At 34.1% G+C, this 23,346-nt stretch overlaps 1 protein-coding gene and 1 long non-coding RNA gene across 5 annotated transcripts in view; one reads left to right on the top strand and one right to left on the bottom strand.

Moving 5' to 3' along the window:
• The window catches only part of LOC141452507 (monocarboxylate transporter 9), a 149,504-nt gene that overhangs the window by 77,908 nt on the left and 48,250 nt on the right, over positions 1-23,346 (top strand). The gene's annotated exons all lie outside the window — the stretch shown is intronic.
• Positions 14,366-23,346, bottom strand: part of LOC141452511 (uncharacterized) — a 42,241-nt gene continuing 33,260 nt past the window's right edge. Inside the window, exons 2-3 of the long non-coding RNA XR_012457436.1 lie at positions 14,945-15,146; positions 14,366-14,831 (exon numbers count right to left, since the gene is read on the bottom strand). This is a non-coding gene — a long non-coding RNA (uncharacterized lncRNA). The remainder of the gene's footprint in view (positions 14,832-14,944; positions 15,147-23,346) is intronic.

The following is a 23,346-nucleotide window of genomic DNA, read 5'->3' as shown; positions in this document are numbered from 1 at the left end:
CTTTCCCTAATAGTTCTTTTTGCACTACTACTTCCTTTGGTCTCAAACGAACTGCAGGTAAGAGGCCGTTTCCTCTTCTTCCTGACACAATCTGCACAACGGTTTCGAGCTAATAAGCCCTCACCTTGTACAGACGCTTTCTGACCTACCACGTCACTTTGAATAGGCCTGTAATCAGAGTAATCTGATTTCTGCCCTAGCAACAGACTCACTTTGGTTCTTTGTTTGTACAGCCAAGGTATCTTACACTTACTGTGTTTGATCCCCAGGACATATCACCTAGTTCTTTTCATGTTCTCTCCAGATCCAATTTCTGAAGTGCACCCTTAGTGATCCCTAGGACAGGTTCCGGGACGATGAAAGGAGTGTCAGCTCCGTTCCTGGGCCAGCAGATCGGCTGTTTTATTCCCCTTAATCCTCACATGACCCAGCACCCATACCAGCCGAACTTTATTGTGCCTAGCCAGTTGTACCAAAGGCTTCTCACATTCCAAAACCAGGAAAGAGGTAGTTTTGAAGGAAGTAAAGAAAAGTATCATCCAAGTGCAGCACGATTGGAATTTAACCTTGATCTTGCAATCCATTTTATCCATTTTCGCTCTCTCTTTTTTCTAAAATCTACAATACGATCCCCAGTGCAACGCAGATAAGAGATGACGTGTTAAGGCAGTCACTCCCACCATGAAGGTTGTTGAGAACGGTAGGCGACGTAGTAATTTGGGAAAACAATTCGATCAATCATTTTGAGAAGATTGATTTTTTAATTAATTTGTACATATTACAAAAAATAAACATAAGTATCCAACGCAAATGTTTTGCACTTAAGTATTAAGTTTTTGTAACAAGCATAATATTCTTTTATTTCTTCACTATGCTGTAAACCAACTTACAATTGGACAACAGCTGGCGATTTATACGCTAGTTTTTATTATTATTCTGTAATGGAGCGTAGGTTTTTCTTTAATTTTTCTGTTTCTATTTCATTTTGTTTCCAATGAAATCTTTTACTCTTTTTTTTATTTATTTTTATGTAGGCGAACATTGGGTTTGCAAAATACGTCACGGAAGGTTACACTACAGGCGTTTTCTTTTTTTTTTTATTGCGCAGATGTTTATTAAAACTGCCCGATGGAACAGTTGTATGGGTTGATCTGATCGTCAAAAACTGCACGAAAAAGTGTAACGTTAAAAAACAACCAACTTTGACAATTTTTTTCTCTTTTTACTGTAAAAGATAAAATTCCCAAATTTTCATTAAAATATAAGGCAAATTCTTCATTATAACTGTAACTTTTTGCAACAGCCCAGATCTAATAGATTTTGAGAAAAAAGTTGCCGAAAATTTGAAAAAAAACAAAAAAAAACCGGCATTTTCAGAACTTCTTGTTCTTGTTGTTGTTACCTTTTTTGTAAACAAGGTAGCGCCTAAACGCGCAAACCGATTTTCATGAATGAGGTGTTATTCGATTCGGAATTTTATGTAGATTTTCTTTTTGGGGGTTTCGACGTTGTGCATCAAATGGGAGTGGAGTTAGCTCCATGTATGTTAGGTCCCCTCCAAAATTATTATCTGAAAATGTCGTATTTGCTCATTTTCAGCAACGTATTACTCGAAATCTATTTAATCTATGATGTTGGAAACAAAATTACACTTATAAAGGAGGATTTGCCCTATATTTCAAAGAAAATTTGGGAATTTTATCTTTTACAGAAAAAGAGAAAAAAATTGACAAAGTTGGGTGTTTTTCAACGTTACGCTTTTTCGTGCAGTTTTTGACGATCAACCCTTATACAACTGTCCTACCGGACAGTTTTAATTACTAATAACTCTGTAAATCTTAGCCCGATTTCGATGAAATTTGGTAGTATAAAAGGGTTAGAGCTCCCCCTAAATAAAATTAAAGCGACGTTCAGCTCTTACATCCTACTAAGAGGAAGTTTTGCAATCATTTAAAATTATCGCGTCCTGTGAACCTATTTTCATGAATGAAGTGTCATTTAGTTCAAAACTTTTATGTAGATTTACATTTTAGAGGTCTCGACGCTGTGCATCTTTAGGAGAGGAGTTCGCCCCCCACACGAGTTAGGCCACCGTAAAACAATTAGTAATAATAACTCTATAAATCTTAATCTTATTATAGTCAAGATCTGATTTTTTTTTGTGTCCAGCTGGTTTTTTTGAATAATTTTCTCTCGTTACAGACTCTCTCGTTATAAAGCTATCTAAAAAAAATACATATACTCTTTATTCTTCAACGTCCATGCACTTTGAATGATGGTCACTCTCAGCTTCTACCACTTCTTTCGTCTCCGTGACTACCACCGCAAGATAAGAGAGTCTTTAAGCTGCTGTCAGATTCATTCATTTCTAGAAATAGAACTTAGATATCTATTGATGGCACAGTTTGCTTAAATATGTTTGGAGATCGATGGAGATACAATGAAGGCTCTCTCTGCCACGTGACTCCCAAATTTTTGTTTCATTCCCTACCAATAAATTTAGAAATGCTTTTTAGCCCATTTAGATTCATTGTAAAGTAAATTTATCACTAAAACGAGCTAAATAAATAAATAAATAGCTGATAAGATAACACAAGATCAGCACAAAACTAGATTATTAAAAAAAAAATTGTAAAATAAGCAAATATAACGAAAATTAAATCCCATGATTTATGCAATTTGCATTTTTATGAAAACCAAGTGGGATTTAGTCACTGGTTTACCTTGAATTTATTATCATTATTTGAACCTAAAAATTAAATAAGTGTAAATGATTTATTTATTTTTTTAAATTATTCATAAGATATTTATTCAATTTAATAAATTTAATAATTTAATGTAAAAAGAAGGGGGAAAAAATTTAATATTTCCATTTTATTATGAATAAATTGGATTTCATTTTATGGAGACTTTTTTTTGGTTATCTTTATGGAAAATATTTAGGAATTTCTCGATTATTAAATTTAATTGGTTTCGAAAAACTAAGTGCTTAATGAGTTCACGTTTTTAATGGTTATTATTTGAACAATTATATTTTTTTTAATCGATTTTTCTAATTTAGTTGTAATACTTTTCCTTTAAGGTTATTTAGTCAATTTATTTAATTGTTGACGATAATAAAACTGTACCAAGGCAAATAGCCATTTTTCGGGTTAAATGACTGCTTATCTAAAAATAGAATTTAAGGCTTTAATTTTATTGTTTATTACTTGAATAATTAATTAAATTGTTTAAATTTTTTTTTCAAATTAGAGGATTAATTGCACATTACCAGTGCATCCAAGAATAATATTTCTATGACTTTGGTTAATGGTCATCGTTTGCAATTTAACGCTAAAAATACTGAACATTCACGGCTATCTCTTATCACAATTTGTGTAATTCAGTTTTCACGAAAAAGATTTGTAGTTTTATAATTGTTTGTTCGTAGATTTGCATCTTTAATTGGCCACATTTTTTTTCAAAAAGAAATTCTATTTACAGCGTTTTGTGGGGAGACGATAGATTAGGTTTTCATTTAATTTGACACGTTTTGCATGTTATACCTTGCCACCTATATTAATATTAATAAGAATCGGATGTGGGTCTAAATTTGTAACTTTGTTGAAATAGGTAGTCCGGATGTGCTGTTAGATTTCACCTTATTTTTTAAAGTTACTTTGAAATGGTTCCTATAGATTTTATTTAAATTTTTTATTGTGCTTGTGAACATAAAAATTTACTACTTTTAATTATAAAATTTTTTTGTTTTTTCCTAGAAAATTGGATTCTGTGAGAACAGATGGATAGATTTTATTAAGTTCTATTTTTGGATATTGTACGGTAAATTTTAAGTATTTTTGAAGAGCGTTAAATTTGTTGCTAAAAATCTGATATTCTGAAATTCTTCTCTACTCTATACTCAATGGATTTTTGAATTTTTCAGATATTTTTTCGGTTCCAAAGGCTTTTAAACCTCACCCAAAACATAAATCAGCCCTAAACCTCATTAGGAGGATGCTGTGCCCATTAGTGTTCCGCTCCCCATCCTTAAACTATGTAAAAATGGCGTTGGTCTCCCTCATTCGATGGTGTAGTACAGCGGTTCCCAATCTTTTTTCATTAGTGTACCCTTTACCTGATTGTTTCCTCAGTGTGTACCCCCTAACAAATATATATATTATATAATATATATGTAAATAAAAAAAATTAATAATCGTATTCCTGATTTTACGTATTGTAACTTTAAATTAACAGCAAAACAATCTGAATATAATGTGGCCTGTAAAGAACATATACATATGATATGTTCCTATTAAAAAAATCATTTAAGAATAGGTAAACATTTCAAACCAATAACTATTGCAGGGGTCGTAAATTGAAACAGCAAAGCGTTAATAAAGGAGAAGTAAATTATATGCGGGCCATGTGTAATATTAGTCAAAACTAAAGCAACATTTTTTTCGAATTTTTACATTTTCAAGAAATCATTTAATAATTTTTGATATATAAATATATTTACTTTAAAAAAAATACTGCAGTCTCGAATTAGTACTTAATTCTTGTCAATTTATATGTTATTCAGTTTTATTATAATAATTTTGTAATTAAGTTGTAGGAATCATTTATTATATAATTTTTTTCTCATTAATAATATATCTGAGGGAAGGGATTAGCTCTGCCGTTAGCGTGCTGGACTCCCACGCGGAGGTCCCGGGTTCGAATCCAGCTGCTGACCCTTAGGTTTTCTCTTCCTAGGAGCTTCTTACAGCTCACTGTCTGGTGATGGACAGTGTTGTCTGTAACGAGAGAACACTGTCCGGAGGCCGTCAGTGCACTGAAAAAAGCTCCGGGCGCCAATAACCTAAGATGTTGACGCGCCTTAAATCATTTAAAAAAAAAAAATAATAATAATATATTGGTATAATTTTTATATCTTCCGCCATAATAACTACTTATTTTTGCGTACCCCTAAACAATCTTTCGCGTACCCCAGGTTGAGAACCGCTAGCTGTAGTAGATGACCAGAAATGTAGGGTGCCCAGTTTATACACTTCTTTCAGAATTCTTGAATGTCCTGAAAACCAAAGTCCAGCTAGTACCTTGCCCTGTACCTGGATGAATCGTCCCAGCTAAAAAATCTCTTAGCATGTCGCCTTTCTCTTAATTCTGTCTAGTACCACTACAATTCTCTCAGCCTCCACTTTATGATAATTCTGTCATTATAACGTCTCGAGGTTGCCAAGGCTGTGGTTCTGTTCATAGAAGTGAAGTAACGCCCATTTTTTTTTTTTTTTTTAGGCATGTTTTAACGTCTAACAAATTTTTAGGTGTCTTGGAAGGAGGCGATTACAAACTAATTTTACTACAAAATATTTTCTCATAATAACTAATTAATAAAATCCAAGCCCTAGACTTGGATTAAACCCAGGAATCACCCCTAACCCACCATAATCTGGGCGCTTACGAAGTGCCGCAATTTTTGTGTATTTCCTTTGTGATAATCCTTCATACCCATAGTAAAAACTGCTTCGGCATTGGTGATACTGATAATATTTGATAAGTGATAAGTTATCCTGTATCCAAAAACCAAACTTTCATCCTCAAGCTGATACTTCAAACTCATTATTTACAAACTTATCATTTTCTTGCCCATTTGTACGAACGCCAGACGGCCATTTCCAAGCTTAGCTTCCATCTCCGAGATGCCAGTTCAAGACTAGAAGATGTCACTTCTGATGTGCACTTTTATTACTTTCCTGACAGTGAACTTGTCAGGTTAAGTTGCCCTCAGTTATTTTTTGCAGATCATGCGATATATTGTAAATCGATTTTTCTCCGAAAATAACCGTTTTGCGGTCTTCTGAGCCCGCAAAAAGTTGTGTGTGAATAATATATTAAAAAAAATATCTTTAATAAAAAAAAATAGCAGCTAGCTACAGTGAACATATTTTATTTTTTACTCGAATCGTGATATGATATACACACAAATTTTGCTTCTCAACCAAAATATATGTTCAAAGTTTATTGATAAAGAAGGCTGTGTGGTATTCTGTGTCAGGCAGCAGTATGTTAATTTTAAGAGGACTTATATTACAACAATACGTTATGGTGTGTACCGGTGGTGATAACGAGAGTCAGATTGTGGCGCATGGCCTCCGGATGGCGCGCGCCAGATAGCCACGTGACGCCCTTGACATACTTCCGGTATAGCTCCGACCTCCCTTCCTCTTTGTCTTCCATTTGTTTCGCTCTTATTTATATCAAGCTGCACTTTGCACATCCCTCCCAACCTATACATAAACTTTAAATTAGTACAAAATCTACTTTTTATAATTATTTAAAATCTACAAAAACCCTTATCTATTTTGAGCGATTCGCGGAATAACCAAAATTTATGACAGGATTTATCATTTTATTTGTTCAAGAGAATTAGTATTTTTTTTACCCCACTGCTGCCTAGATATTTTGGGATCAGACGATGAAGCGTGAATTCACACTCATTGAACTGTTGTTAATTATTATATTGTTACATTCGTTATAAATTGGATTTACTAAATCAAGAGAAAGCGTATAATAACCTTTTTTTTCATTGTCAGATTAATGGTTTATTTTTGTGTTATTTTGAATTTTATTTTTAATAAATTTTGCACGTGCCAATATTTCATTTAAAGCACCTAGAGTTCTCTAGTGGGCATTACATAAAACATTTATTAATATAACAGTTCATAATTCTTTGTAATTGTTTTCCGCAGTTATGGCTTAATTTTTGATTAATTTATTATTTTTTGGCTAACGTAATTATTAATTTGATGAATAAATTTGTTAATGTTAACTACGAGGGTCGTTTGAAAAGTCCGTGCAAAAATAAAAACTACTTAATTTTTTGGGGTAAACCTTTTTTATTTTTTAACATAGTCTCCTTTTAGGATTATACACTTCGTCCAACGCTGCTCTAGTTCGTTGATCCCTTCCGAATAATAGGATTTGTCCAAGTCTGAAAAATAGCCATTCGTTTCTGCAATCACCTCCTCGTTTGAATAAAATCTTTTTCCCGCCAGCCATTTCTTCATATTGGGGAACAAATAGTAGTCCGAGGGAGCCAAGTCTGGAGAATAGGGGGGGATGTGAAACGAGTTGGAACCCTATTTCCATTAATTTTGCGACCACAACTGCTGAGGTGTGAGCTGGTGCGTTGTCGTGATGGAAAAGGACTTTTTTGTGGGCCAATCGTGGGCGTTTTTCTTGCAGCTCGGTTTTCAAACGGTCCAATAACGATGAATAATATGCACCTGTAATAGTTTTACCCTTTTCCCGATAGTCGATGAGGATTATTCCTTGCGAATCCCAAAAGACAGTCGCCATAATCTTTCCGGCTGAAGGAACGGTCTTCGCCTTTTTTGGCGCAGATTCCCCCTTGGTAGCCCATTGTTTAGATTGTTCTTTGGTCTCAGGAGTGTAGTGATGTATCCATGTTTCATCCACAGTGACGAAACGACGCTTAAAGTCCTGCGGATTCTTCTGGAACAGCTGCAAACAGTCCTTGCAACACTTCACACGATTTCGTTTTTGGTCAAGCGTGAGCAATCGCGGCACCCATCTTGCGGATAGCTTTGTCATGTCCAAATGTTGATGCAAAATATTATGTACCCGTTCATTCGAGATGCCCACAGCACTAGCAATCTCACGCACCTTCACTCTTCTGTCATCCATCACCATATCATGGATTTTATCAATGATTTCTGGAGTAGTAACCTCAACAGGGCGTCCAGAACGTTCAGCGTCACTTGTGCCCATATGGCCACTCCGAAAATTTTGAAACCACTTATAAACTGTTCTAATCGAAGGTGCAGAGTCACCATAATGTTTATCAAGCTTCTCTTTAGTCTCCTGAGGCGTTTTGCCTTTCATAAAGTAGTGTTTAATCAACACACGAAATTCTTTTTCGTCCATTTTTTGAAAATCACTCGACTTCCTCGATTCGAACGAATGCCAAACACAAAGAAATAGACCGATCTGGCTGAAACTTGGTGTGTGTTCTTCCAAGAGATGTTACTAACTAAACATAACCTCGATACGCGCCAGTAGTGCTATCTCTCTGACTTTGCACGGACTTTTCAAACGACCCTTGAATATCGTATAACTCATAATCGATTTAAGTATTGCAAATTTTACTAACTAAAATTATACTTTCTATTAAGGAATAAAAGAAAGAAGAAAGTGAGAAATAGTTGAGCAAGTTTATTGAGAAATGAATCTTAATTATAAAACAAAATTAAACAGACACTGACATTAAACAGACCAAGTTATTTTTAACAGCAGATTGAAACATTTTCTTAACGCATTGAATTTATTTATTTATTTTTTACAAAATAAAGTTATTGGTTGAAATGCAGATTAGTAAATAAATAAAACTAAAACTAGAATATAAAAATAACGTCGACTTATAAACAAAAACCGTTAAAGTTTAACAAGCAATCAAGTTGTAGAAAGTTATATACTATATTAGCATTATTCACAAGTGAAATTCTAATTTTAGATATATAAATTTATTAAGCATTGTTATAAATAGTTTAAAATAACAGTTACATGAACTCGCATCAATTCTTTGAGAGAGAAGAGCATCATTTTTCATTGGTTCTGCAAAGCAGAGAAGCAAAATCCAGAAACCAAAAATTTGCCAAATAAAAAAGATTCAGTTGAAGAAGTTCAATTTTTTAATTAGTTTAAGGAAACAAGTTACAATTATTACTACTAACTAAACATAACCTCGATACGCGCCAGTGGTGCTATCTCTCTGACTTTGCACGGACTTTTCAAACAACCCTCGTAGTTAATATAATATTTTTTTTTTAAATTGTGAAGGTTCGGACAAATAAAAATAAAAATTCAAAAAGTTTCGGCAAATACCACGTCTTTTTTCAAAGCAATTATCACTTTTTCTTATTTTCTAATTAGGTATTGTAATTAAACATTTCTCCCTCGTAAGTTATAATACAATTATTTGAAGTTAAGTTTGTACAATTTGTAATTACCAAATTTTTGTATAGTTAGTACATTTTTATAGTTCGTTGTTTATAATATCGGCTACCCCTCAGAAAGGTTTAGGCTCGAAATTCCTAGGGGATTTCGGCTTCCATTACTTGGCCCCAGAACTCAGCCTACTACCCTGATTAGATTAAATTAGGGCGGCCTCAAGGCCTACGCCACGACCCCTATGGATATATTGTGGCTCCCCGACTTTAGAGCTCGCCCACCAAACCCATCCGCTTAATCAGACTCTTAATTCTGGAGAGTGGCTCCTGGGTAAAGCTCTCAAGCCTTGGTTTTTCCTCCCCGAGAAGTAACATCCTTAGCCACACGAGCCCATCACACTGACACAACACGTGCAGTGCCGTTTCCTCCTCTTCCTGACAGAACCTACAAAGGCTATCATCTGCCAGGCCCATGCGATGCATGTGTTTTTGGAACCTGCAGTGGCCAGTTAATAGCCCTACAATTATCCTTATAGCCCCATGCGGCCTTGACGGATTAATTCTGCGGTTAGCCTCGGCTAATAGCCTTTAATGAACTCCTTTGGCAAGCCACCACTCCTGAGACCTACTCTGCACCCATAAGTTAATAGTCGCTGACTTAACACAAAGCAGGGCTCTGGGCTAACGAAGTGTCCCGCAGAGCCTTCCCGGGTTAATAAATCTGCCACTTCGTTTCCCTTATATCCTGAATGACCAGGTACCCAAACCAGAAAGACCCTATTTTGGTCAATAATTTCCTTCAGGGCACCCAGACAGTCCCAAACCAGCCTTGAGTTGACCTGGTAGGTACTAATTGCCCGTAGAGCAGCCAGACTATCCGAGAAAATTACGACCTTAGAATTAATAATTTCTCGCCCCTTAATCTCGGTAGCACAGAACCTAATTGCAGCTAGTTCAGCCTGAAAAATTGTAGCTAGTTTCCCTAGGCTAACCGAAAACCTACATTTCGGCTTCGCCCCGTACACTCCCGCTCCCACACCCTCCTCCGTCTTGGAGCCATCCGTGTACCATATTACTGCCCTGATTATGATAGATTAGAAAGGAAAACAAACATTATTACAATAAATCTATATTTATTTCTGAAGCGATAATCTTAGCACTAATAAAGACATCGTTTCTAGAGCGGCTGTAAACTTGTATTCTGCTAATGCTCACGTTTTGACTACTCCTTTTATATTTGGACGTGGTTAATCAGGGCCTTCATGATTTTTTTTTTGTAAAAGAGATACCTGTATTTATGATATTCCACTATATACCATTAAAGTAGAATCGTTGGTACCAGAATGTAAGCCAATCGTACGCACTTTCTTGATACATTTTTCATTAAACACTCCATATATATATATATATATATATATATAATATAATAATAACTATTTATTAAAGAAGGGATAAGCTGAGTGATTAGCGAATACTGGATTCTAACGCAGAGATCACGGGTTTGAATCCAGGCTGCTGGCCCTCTTAGATTTCCTTCTTTTTATGAGCTCCTTACAGCTCACTGTCCGCTGATAGACAGAGAAAGTTGTCTGTAACGAGAGAACACTGTCAAGAAGCCGGCAGTGCACTGAGAAAAAGCTCCAAGCGCCAATAACCTCAGATTTTGAGTCGCCTCATGTACAAAAAAAAGTTAATAATAATAATTATTATTATTATTTATTTTAGGGAGTGAAACACGCGCTTCAAATATTTATTAATACATTTTTTTTTCTGAATTCCTTTAAATAATTCAACGAATACTTCTAAACATTTTATTCATGAGGCCACCTGCTGAAGTAGGTTATTTATTAATAATAATCTATCACTAACGCTGCCAGTCCAAGCTGTCTATCCAAGTCAATGTTTGCATTGAAGTACTATATTGATTATGAATTAGTCCAGAATATGAGAATGTTTCACTTAAAAACAGTGGTGCCAACACTTTCATAAAATGCTATAGAAATATTAATTTATTAGTTTAAATTGTCTTTGTAGGTAAATAACATAACAGCAGCCACTGCATGTGATGGAAAACACAGATTATGTAAGCCGAGATTAAATTACCTTCACTGAAGTAAAAGTAACCTGATGGCTGTTTTATTTATTTGTGTTCATTTTCCTATCAGATAGACGAAGATAGCTAACTTCAAAGTTCTCATAATAACGCATAAAATAAAATTTAATAATAATAACATGCAATAATAGCAAAAAATTGTACGAGGTCTGTAAATTAAGTAATGAGACTGATTTTTTAAAAATCAGAGAATTACAATTCTATATTGTCACCTTCAAAATAACTTCCTTCTGAAGCCACACAGCGCTGGAGACGTTTCTTCCACTCCTTATAGCAGTGCCCGAACTCCGATACTGGAATAGCCTTCAGCTGGTCGGTTACAGCCGTTTGAATGTTTTCGACTGCACCCAAAATGAGTTCCCTTGAGGTGATTTTTCAACTTCGGGAAGAGAAAAAAGTCACAACGACTCAAGTCGGGCGAATAAGGAGGCTGAGGAGCCACAGGAATGTTTTTACTGGCCGAAAAACTCTGTTTATTGAAATTGCTGTGTGACAAGGAGCATTATCTTGATGCAACACCCACTTGTTCTTGATGTTTGGTCTCACACGAATGACCCTTTTTCGAAGTTTTTCAAGAACCTCTCGGTAAAAGTGTTGATTGACCGTTTGACCTTGAGGTAGAAACTCTGTGGACGATTCCGTGGATATCGAAAAAACAAATCAGCATGCATTTGATCTTCGACTTCGCCATCCTTGCTTTTTTGAGCCTTGGAGAGGTTGTGAAGTGTGCCACTCCATGCTCTGGCGCTTAGTTTCTGGGTCGTACTCAAACACCCAAGACTCGTCACCAGTTATGACACGTTCCAGAAAAAGGGGGTCATTTTCAATTGAATCCAAAAAGTCAAGGCACCTTTCCTTCCTGATGTTCGACAGTCGAAAACATTCAAACGGCTATAACCGACCAGCTGAAGGCTATTCCAGTATCGGAGTTCGAGCACTGCTATGAGAAGTGGAAGAAACGTCTCCAGCGCTGTGTGGCTTCAGAAGGAAGTTATTTTGAAGGCGACAATATAGAATTGTAATTCTTTTTGAATAAAATTTTTTTAAGAAATCAGTCTCGTTACTAAAATTTACAGATCTCGTATTTTTGTATTTTAAAGAGAGATTATAGTTAATTTTTTTGGGCCACATTTGTTTATTTGTTTGTAGGAATCGTGTAGGGTAACTCGTTTTAGTGCACCAACCATTTATGGTTGACTGGAGGGAATTATTGCTCATCTCTCACCTTGACACAAAAATTTTTTTGAATGGAACCGAGTTAAAGATCAACAATTGAACTATTTTTGAACAAAAACAAACTCGATATTTCCAGATGTATTTTTAAATTGAGAATGAATCCCTTGGAGATCTGAAATGGCTCTAATGTAAAAAATATGTTACAGGCTTTTGTTTTATTAGTTGGTTTTGGTTGTGTTAGCAACCTGATACAGAACTGTAATTTTTTGCACAGTAAAATTGAATTTAAAGAATTATTTGAAGAAATCAAGCACATAGTTGATCAATATTTATAATTAAAAGTGTCCGGTAGGACAGTTGTATAAGGGTTGATCGTCAAAAACTGCACGAAAAAGCGTGACGTTGAAAAACACCCAACTTTGACAATTTTTTTTCTCTCGTTTTCTGTAAAAGAGAAAATTACCAAATTTTCTTTAAAATACAGGGCAAATCCTCCCTTTATAACTGTAATTTTGTTGCAAAAACGTAGGTTAAATAGATTTCGAGAAATACGTTGCTGAAAATGGGCAAAAACGGCATTTTCAGAAAATCTTCTTCTTCTTGTTGTTACCTTGTTTCTAACCAACATAGCGCCAAAACGCGCTAACCGATTTTCACGAATGAGGTGTCATTCGATTGGGAATTTTATGTAGATGTGCTTTTTGGGGGGTCTCGACGCTGTACATCGAATGGCAGAGTAGTTAGCCCCATATATGTGAGACCCCCCTCTAAAATTATTATTACTAATAACTCTGTAAATCTTAGCCTGATTTTGATAAAAATTTGACAGGATTAAAGGGTTAGGGCCATAACCATTTAAAGCGACGTTCTGCTCGTACACCTATTAAGGGGAAGTTTTGCAATCATTTAAAATTATCGTTTCGTGTACCTATTTACTTGTATGAAGTGTTATTTGATTTAAAAAGTGATGTAGATTTTTGCATTTTTATAGGTTTCTACGCTGTGTAACTTTAGTAGAGGAGTTTGCCCCAAGCAGGTCCAGGCCCTCTCTAAAATACTTCTCATTGATTTTTCTTACCTTCTAGATCAGCGTTTCCCAACCTGCGGTACGCGAGTTGCTGGTTGGTGGTTCGCGAAAAATAATCAATAATGGCGGACATAAAAAAAAAATCATAAAAATACCATAGAAACGTTTTTTTTTCCTATAATACATAAAAAATATTTTAAGCAATAATATTATACAGTAAAGTTGTTAATATGTTATGTACAGTAATAATGTTAGTCTGTCTCAAGATATACTAGAAAATATAATAGCCCATTTTACAGGATTAGAATTGTCTTTCATGGAGTATTTTACCAAAACACGAAAACACAAATGATAAACTGGATTTCAAACCCTTTTTATAAAGAAAATTTAGGAAAAGCTATATCATTATCGATAAAAGTCTATGTAAAAATCTGCTTAATTAGACTGATTTTAATGAGTAAGCTCTATCCAAGCAACATTAAATTTAATTGGTACTTACAGGTTAGTTGAATGCTTAAAAGAAATTAATTTAGAAGATTTGGGCACAAATATAATAATCCTAAAGAAGTATTTTGTAAATTAATTAATAAGCTTGAAAAGAAAAATATGTACGCAATTTTAAATTATTTTTAAAAAGTTTTTAAACTAAGATCTTACACTTTACAAAGTTTATAAAATGAACATGAATTTGAACTCCTTTGTAACAGATACATTGAATCTCTATACAAATAAATATAATAATAATGAAAATAACTCACTCGGAATAACAGTTTTCACGAAATACAATCATTTTTTACGAAGTGATACAATTTAGCATGATTGTACTACCAAGTGGTACGCGAGCCAAAAAAGGGTTGGGAAACGCTGGTCTAGATTTGTGAATATCACGTTCTGAACAATATCGAAATGAAATTATAATTTTTTTTTTTCACTTATTTAATATTATTATTTGGTGATAGAGAATAACAATTCAAGTTAGACTCTACTTTTAATAAATAAAAGAAGCAGACGGGAGTTAAAAATATGAAAACATCCTTTTTTTAATCAATAATAAATCTTCAGATGAGGATACTTCAGCTGTAGTGTCATTGGGAGAGGAGGAACACTTCAAGGAAGCGAATGAATTGTAAGGTAACCTTCTGGGAAAACCTATTCTAGAATTATCTTAAGAATTTTCACCTTGCTTATATAAAGTTGAAAATGCTATGGTTAATGTTTAAGAAGAATCCTAATTAAATAAATAAATGAACAAAAAGTATTCTTAAATTTCTTTACTAAAATACAATTAGCTAACTTCAACTTATTAGCAATTTCCGGTCGTTTATTTATATTCAAAAGTTTATTGCCGGATCTGATGTAAACAAACCTGGAATTAAGTCTGAACTGCTGCAATGTTTAATACTTGATTTTATACTGGCCACAAACTCCACGGACAGACATACTGACACATGCAATACGTACATATAGTGTGACGTAAAATCCGCTTCTGTATTATTTTTTAACTCAGAGGATCACAAAACGAATATCTCCAATGAACAGACAAAATGGCTACTCCTATTACCTAAAATAGTAAAAAAGAAAGTTAAAATTATAGCAACAAAATTATTTCAAATTTTAAGAAATTAATTAAAATAATAACAAACATTAAACAAAATAAATGAAGAATGTAAATACATGATAAAATAAAATAGCGTGGTCTATTCATTGGTGGCATCTTAGAAAAGACATTCCAGCTAATCATTTAGCATCATCTTTATTCATCAAACTATCTAGATGTAACCAATTAGCCAGTTAAGCTGAAAAAGAGGGACATTCAGAATTTGCCCTCAATAGTTTTTATCAAATGCATCTTGTAGTGTAGTGTTAGTTTATTTAGCTGCCAAAACGTAAATTTTATATCAGTAAATATATAAAACAAAATATAAATAATGATTTTCAGATGTTCAGTAAACTTTTAAATGAAAGCTAAATCTTATTTTCAATGTTTCAAGAAAGCGTACAGTCTTAATAGAATATTTAATAAAATTCCTCTTTTATTAAATATTTATTTGTTTATTTTGCAAATACGCACGAATTAAGTAGGTTTTTGTTGTGATTAAGGTTTTATTTTAAGAGAAAAGTGTAAATAGAAAATTAAAACCATTGTTTACAGTTAAAAATATTATATCTTCAGTTATTATTTTTTTCACTTGGATGTAGTGTTGCTTGTTCAAAATTTATAATACATAGAAAAACTAAGAGACTTTTGGCACTGGTCCCTAAATGTTGTAGGGAAATAAAATGTTTATCTTTCTGTCTGAATTAGTTTTATTGTTTAAAATCTTCAAATTTGTATTTATTCGATTCGTTTATTAATTCTGTGATATTTTTATTTATTTCTTTTGAGTGAAGCCAACTTTTAATCCAATCAAATAACCTCTCTCGGGGTTATATTAAACCTTGGTATTTACTTTTCGGTTATTTATTTATTATTAGCAATATTTCTCAATCAAACTCATTACAGTGTGGTTAATCACCAAAACTAGTGTAGGGTTAACCAGATTCCTTTTAGTTGAATGAGTTGAAAACATATGTCCGTCCCTTATATTCCATTGTTTGTATACAAACAACCTTATCGACAGACTAACTAGATATTTAAATACCTAATAAAACAAATTACTTTGTGAAATGAGAAATATATTTCACAAAAATATGATTCCTTAGTCATTGCCATTGCGGAACTAAATATTTATGTTCACGACCTACTTAAACGTCTTCGTTGATTTATTTTCTTTCCTTTATAATGTAAGACGCATCAGCATTCGAGGTTATTGATGCAATAAACTTTTTTTCAATACTCTGCCTGTCTCTGTACAATATTCTTTCGCTATAATACTGCCAATTTTTGGATGGTGCGCTGTAAGGGGCTTAGAAAGGGAAAAATATAAGGGCTGGTTTTTTTAAAACCGGTTCTCCTTTTATATTTCTCTCCTCTACCGTACTTAGAAGTTTGTTCGCAGTGCTGTTTACTTTATTATTGATGGGGAAAATTTGGTTTTTGTTGCTCTGAAGAAACACTGCTGAACTTTTTTATGGAACATTCTAAAATAGGCGTTCAAAAAAAACTTGAAAAGGCTCTTCATTACAAAATTATGAACGCTTAGAGCTGAAAAAGAATAACAATCTAGAGTAATTTTCAATTAATTTTACTGCATTAAATTTTCATTAATTTTGTTTAGAATTTCTTAGATGTCACAAAACCTTATGCTAGCCATTTTCATTAAAAAAATATTTGTTTAGTAATAAGTAGACTACCATAAAGAGTAACTACCTATAATACAGCCAGTTAACATTTTACCAGACTAACCTACCACCACCCTCCCCCAAAAGTACACTTAAACGAATGATTTCAGAAAAGTGTTTCAAATAAAAGTTATAGAACTATTTGAAAGCAATAATTATACTAAGTTTCAAGAAAATCGGAAAAGCGGTTTTTGAAATAAATTGAAAAAAGTGAAAAATCTATTCAGTAAAGTGGTACTTCCGGTGGGCCTATTTTAACCAAAAATTTATTGTCACTTCCGGTGGTGACACTTGAACGAAATATCAAATTTGGGGTTTCTACGACTATCCGTTCCTGAGATATAGCGGATAAACTAAGTACAGAGTAGTAAAGTCAGTCCAAACCTATGGCATCAAGGCACGTTGGGTTAGAGAACTCGAAATTCTAGGAATTCCAGATATGTAACCCAACGTGCCTTAGCCGTGCTTTTTTATTACACTTTTCTCTCTCTTCTCTCTGACAAGCCGAATGCGATCGGTTTTTGTCGGTAATTTTCGGCACATTAATATTTATTTTTATTTCCAATTTAATATTTAATTTCTAATATGCACACTCACACGATTTTTTCTTTTTTTATTTGTAACAAGCCGAATGTGATCGGTTTTTGTCGGCAATTTTCGGCACAATTAATATTTATTTTTATTTCCAATTAATTTTTTAATTTCTGATGTGCACACTCACATGACTTTCTTTCTCTTTTATCTCTAATAAGCCGAATATGATCGGTTTTTGTCGGCAATGTTCGGCATGACTTAATATTTATTTTTATTTGCGATTTAATATTTAATTTCTAATTGCACACTCACACGATTTCCTTTTGCCGATTCTTAATAAAATGTCTATTATATACATACTTTTCCAAACATTACGAAATGGCTGAACTGTTGATTACTATTTGATTTGTATAACTTTTAACGTTTAATTAACCCTTATACTTAACTGTTTAAGCTGTAAATGTTTGTTAAGGTGATAGCAAATAAAAATTGGAGATTTAACATTTCAGAATATAACAGTATATAATAATAATAAAAAAAAGAAAACAACAACTAAATTAAAACAGATCCAGGAATATTTGATGAGATAATGGAAATTTAGGAAGTAATTTTGTTTTTCATCGGTTTATGTAGGTCATGGGTGTCAATATATACAGGTCACATGTATAACACATGTATGTATATTGTATAACCCGCATCACAATACTGGACACATTCAGCTCAAGGGCAGTTTATTAATTTACAACAATAATAAGGTAGCTTTATTGTGCATTATGATCATGCAATTAGAATGCGTATACAGTATTGTATAATTAAAAATAAAAAGAAAAATAGCTTTAATTACGTAATGTAGGTATTTTATCTCTCCATTGTACCATTATAAAACATGTTTGAAAGCCTTGATCAGGTAAATTACTTCCTGAGAACTATATCCTGAAGTAAATCTAATCAACTCCTCCTGATAGCTTAACACAGGAAAACTGGTGATACCACATAGTGTTAGCATTAACTCTACTCCACTTCCTGCATTATTTGGCTAATTTTTCCCACACTAATGTTAACCTTCATAAATATGGGTCTCAGATGTACATACTATTACTAACACACTGCACATCCTGGCTTTCAAATGATAATTATAATTGAGCTAAACACGCTTTTGAATTTTCTAAAAACAATTGAAACAATTCATTTTAACCACTTGTTCTCAATTGTTTAATTAGTCCAATATTCTGAACTTAATTCTTCTTTGAGTAATGTGAGTTTGCATTTAAAAAAAAATATTTGTTTTTGTTTTGTAACTCATGTTTGTAATTGTTTTATTAACTTTGTATAAACTGTTCGACTTATTTCATCCCCCCTTAGTCTTAATATTTGAAGCGGAAATATAATTCCTCCATTTTGTTTTTTTGCTGAATTCTGTGTCACTTCCTGTTATTAATTAACTGAATGTTTTCAACTATTAATGACCAATAACTTTACTTTGTAAACTTAACTAATGATTACTTAACTGTTATCTGTGTCTTCTTATTATTTTTTCTTTTATTTATGTATTCTTCTTTGTTTTGTTTTGTCATTTATTTATTTACAACTCGCAAGAATCACTATTTCCATAATTTACTATTTTCTTATTTTATGATTCATAGAAGTTTAATTTGTATACATATTGTACAAATGTATTGTATTGTTGTATTATGTCAACTCCTTGCTAAGAGAGAAATTTGACTCTTAAAAACAATAAAATAATAAATAACTAATAATGACCAATGACCTAACCTTGGGGTCGGCAACTCGCGGCTCTTTTATCCAAATTGTCTGGCTCTTCAGCCTGCCCAAAATATATTGTATATTTTAATTTTATTGAAACGAATGAAAATTCCATTTATTAAAGTTATTTTTTCAAAAATAATTTTAAATGTGATAGGTTAGAAATTGAATGGAATTATCCAGTATCAAAATAAAGTACTTGACTTATATTGTAAGACTGCCGCCTTTTCATTCGTTAAGTTATTATTTATTTGTTTATTTACTTTGCAATACATGAAAATAAATATATAAAACATTTAAATGTTATTGAAAATCATAAAATTATAATTTGCGAATACAAATGATCTTCATAGATTTTTACATAATCATCCTTGCGGCTCTTGGTAAGATTTATTAAAATTATTTAAGGAGAAATGGCTCTCTACTTAAAATAGGTTGCCGACCCCTGACCTAACCTAATGACCTAACCTCATTTATCTACGAGGAGTGGCTATTAAATAACGAGACTGATGCTGCTACAGAAGAACTATGCATGTGCCAAATCCTAACGACCGGCAGCTGTGCAGCGTAAAGCCTTCTCTTTCGATTGCAGCGTCTCACGTGTTTGTAGAGGAAATCTGTCTGACCGGAACCGTCGTTTGTGTAAGAGGTGTTAGTTTCGTTTTGCCGAAAACATGATACTACACATGTAGTAGAGCAACGAATGGTCGTGAAATTTCACATCAAAACTTGATAAAACCGCTACTGAAACTTATCTTTTATTAAAAGAAGTTTATGGTGATGAATGTTTATCACCTGCGCGAGTTTTTGAGTGGTTCAAGCGTTTCCAACATGGTCGAGAAGACGTCGGAGATGATGACCGCCCGGGTCGCCCTTCCACGTCGATTATAATTAATCAACATTACTACCGTGAGGTGCTAGCTCAACTCCGTGAAAGAGTAAGGAAAAAAACGATCCGATTTGTGAAAGAACAAGTCATGGGTTCTCCATCAAGATAACGCCCTGGCTCACACTGCATTGTCTATCAAGACGTTTCTAGCCAAGTACAACATCCCAGTTTTAGGCCATCCGCCTTATTCACCTGACCTGGCCCCATGTGACTTTTGTCTGTACCCCCAAAATCAAATCTGCATTAAAAGGAACACGATTTCAGTCCGTTGAAGCTGTGAAAGAAAAGCGGCACGCGTCATGCAGGAGCTCACAGAAAAAGACTTCCAGCACTGTTTCGAACAATGGTAAATTCGCATGGAGCGTTGTAGGGATAGGGGAGTGGTGTATATTGAAGGTGATAATAACTAAATATGTATAAATTTAAAATAAAATGTTTTACAGCAATAGTCTCGTTATTTAATATCCAAACCTCGTATAAGTTCGCCAATATCTGGGCTTATATATCAGCTTCAAAAATTCATGTCTCTTGCCTTCCATTCGAGCAATGAGCTACTAAATCAGATTTCCTAGAAAAAATGATTGGAAGTATATTTAATGTTGATAAAGATTTTTAGTTGAAATACAAAGAAAAATTATCTAGCCAGTAATGGCGTAATATACAAAGCAACAACATTACTTAGAATATAGTAATATCGGCCATTCTCAGAAAAATGTTAACGACCTCAGTTATAAGACCTTGGAACAGCACCGCCTGGTCTACACATGTTTATGACGTAATTTGCAACAAATAATATTAAAAATATGCTAATACTTTTGCAAGTGTGTACACTTTTAAATTTAAATACAATATATAAAAAAAATAATTTGTATAAATTGTGTCAAATAATTGTGGTATAGAACAGGCTTGTGATGAAATCTTAATTAGGCTAAAGGGCCACTTGTTGAGGTTAGAAATGTTTGCTGGCCGCCCTTTCAAAGTACTAATCTTTTTTGATCTAAAATATTATTATTATTATTATTATTATTATTACTATTATTATTATTATTGCTATTATTATTATTATTATTATTATTATTATTATTATTTAGTTTCTCTGAGTAGTAGTTAATCTCTCGGATAATTTTGTTCTGTTTTCAGAAAGAAGTTAATTTTTCTTTAAATATTTCCCAGATTGATTAATATTTATTTCATCTCTGTGCCATCTTTATTTGTCACTTCTTTCTGGTGAAAATGTTTGGACATATTTGACATTATTTTCTATCGATAATTAGCGAAAGAATCTAAATACGGTGTTCCAGTTGTTTTTTATTTTTATACATTTATTTTTATTTTTCAAATGCGTACAAATAATGAAACCATGATATTTCACCAGCAATACTTAGTATTGAGAATACTTGATACTTGTTCCTGTAACAAGCATGATTTTGAAACCTCATTAAGTGTTCTTTTTTTTTAATTATAATTTATTTGTGAAATGTTAACATAATTTGTCGTATTTACACTACCTTACTACCTCATCCTCAAATCTTACCTAAAAGACCGATATTTCAGAGTCAACTGTGGAGCAGCAGACTCTGATATCCATCTAGTTCGAGCTGGTGTTCCTCAGGGCAGTGTCCTAGGCTCTCTTCTTTACTCCTTGTATACAGCAGACATACCTCAACATCCAAATACCATTCTTTCTACTTTTGCTGACGATACTGCAATCATATCTCCTCATTCCGATTCTCTTATCGCTACACGAACTCAACAAACACACATCAACCACTTACAGGACTGGCTTTTCAATTGGAGAATCAAAACCAACGTTACGAAGTCTAAAGTTTATAGTATTTATTCTCAGACGAAAAATCCTACCTCCCATCATCTTGAACCAAAGTCCTGTACCAACTGTGGACAAAGTGCGCTACCTTGGACAGTACCTAGACAAAGGGTTGACATGGAATCCCCATACTAGACTGAAAAGACAAGAAACTAACCAACGCTACAAACTTCTAGCCAGACTACTTGACAAACGTTCGAAACTTAACCTACATAACAAAAGACTCTTATATCTACTATTACTGCGACTTATTTGGTCATACGGCATCGAAGTATGGGGATCGACTAAACCGTTCCAACTCACTACGCCTCCAGACAGTTCAGTCAAAAATACTTCGAAAACTTCTTAACGCTCCGTTCTATGTATCTAACTTCACCATCCATAATGACCTCAAAATCCCTTTCATTTCAGGATCTTGCTATCACTCGTTTTCTTAAATTTCATTCCTCTACAGCAGCTCATCCTAACCCTCTCATAGAACACCTATCTTCCTCCACATTACCAGGTAATCCTCTAAGGAGATTGAAGAGAAGATGGCCTCATGATCTTCTCTTATCGTGAGAGCAAAGCACGTTACTGGAGTGACACCACTGGGTGCCTTCTCCACTCATGATCTCTTCTGTTTCTTTTTTCTTCTACCATATTTGCTTGTTGCAACAACTGTTGCAGAGGTAAATTGCAATAAAAGATTAAAAAAATTGTCGTATTAATTTGTACATAGATTATTAAATATTGCTACCACCTGAGTAATGTATAATCGACAAATGCAGCAGAATATCTCTATATTAGTATCGAGCCGGTTATCCTGCATATTTATTTTTGTGTTTTTAGTATTAATGACTTGCTCAGGCTTCTCACTAAGGTGCAAGGATCGAATTCTTCCAGATTACCTCTGTCCAGGGCAGTCACTGTTTCTGTAGTTTTTAGCCGGATATTATTTGCTACTAGTCCCGCCTCAGTTCTATCAAAGGATGGTTGCCATATCAAACATCTCCTGGGCCATCTGGGTAATCTCCGATTCTTAGCGTGTGTCCGTATCATGTTTAAGACTCGGACTGCTGTGTCTTCTTCCACTTCTTTTTGGGCATTTTTATTCTTTCTTACCTTTTTTTTTTTTTTTTTTTTTTTGCGAGGGGGAAAAATGCCAAAGGCACCTTCCGACGATCTGTCGGGTGTGTGGGGCTCGACCCACTAAAAAACCCCCTCCCCTTCAGGCGTAAATATCCATCCCGGAACCGCCAAACAGCATTACTTCGGGATGGCGCCTCGTTACTTGACTTTCCTTCCTTTTTTTTTTTTTTTTTTTACTCTTCCACCTTACCTACAATAATTCGAGGTCCTTCTTTTTCCTTATTAATATTTTTTTAACAATGGAAGATACCTTTGCCCAGGCTTCCTCATCTTCCAGCATCCGCCCGACGATGCTGTCCGGAGCTATCGGACCGGTGACTTCCTGCAAGCTTCTTCTTTCTTGTACCCATCGTGTACACTCAAAAAAGGTGTGCAGGGCGTCATCCGAGTCCGAGTCCCCGTAAATACATGCCCCAGACGGCCTTTTCCCTATTTTTTTAAGGAATCCTGCGAAATACCCGTGGCCAGTAAGGAATTGTGTGAGGTAATAATCCACCTCCCCATGTTTCCTTTCTGCCCAGATCACCGGGTCAACAATTAATTCTGCCGTCCATCGCCCATGGCGGTCATTGGCCCAGCAGGCTCTCCAATCTTGTGCCAGCCGAGCAATCGCTCTCTTTTTGGCGTCGGTACTACCTAGAGACTCCCTCA

The sequence above is a fragment of the Rhodnius prolixus genome, unplaced genomic scaffold, assembly GCF_049639745.1.
Source record: "Rhodnius prolixus isolate KJV_2025 unplaced genomic scaffold, Rpr scaffold_3, whole genome shotgun sequence".
Taxonomy (NCBI): Eukaryota; Metazoa; Arthropoda; class Insecta; order Hemiptera; family Reduviidae; genus Rhodnius; species Rhodnius prolixus.
This window is presented reverse-complemented; position numbering and strand designations above follow the sequence as displayed.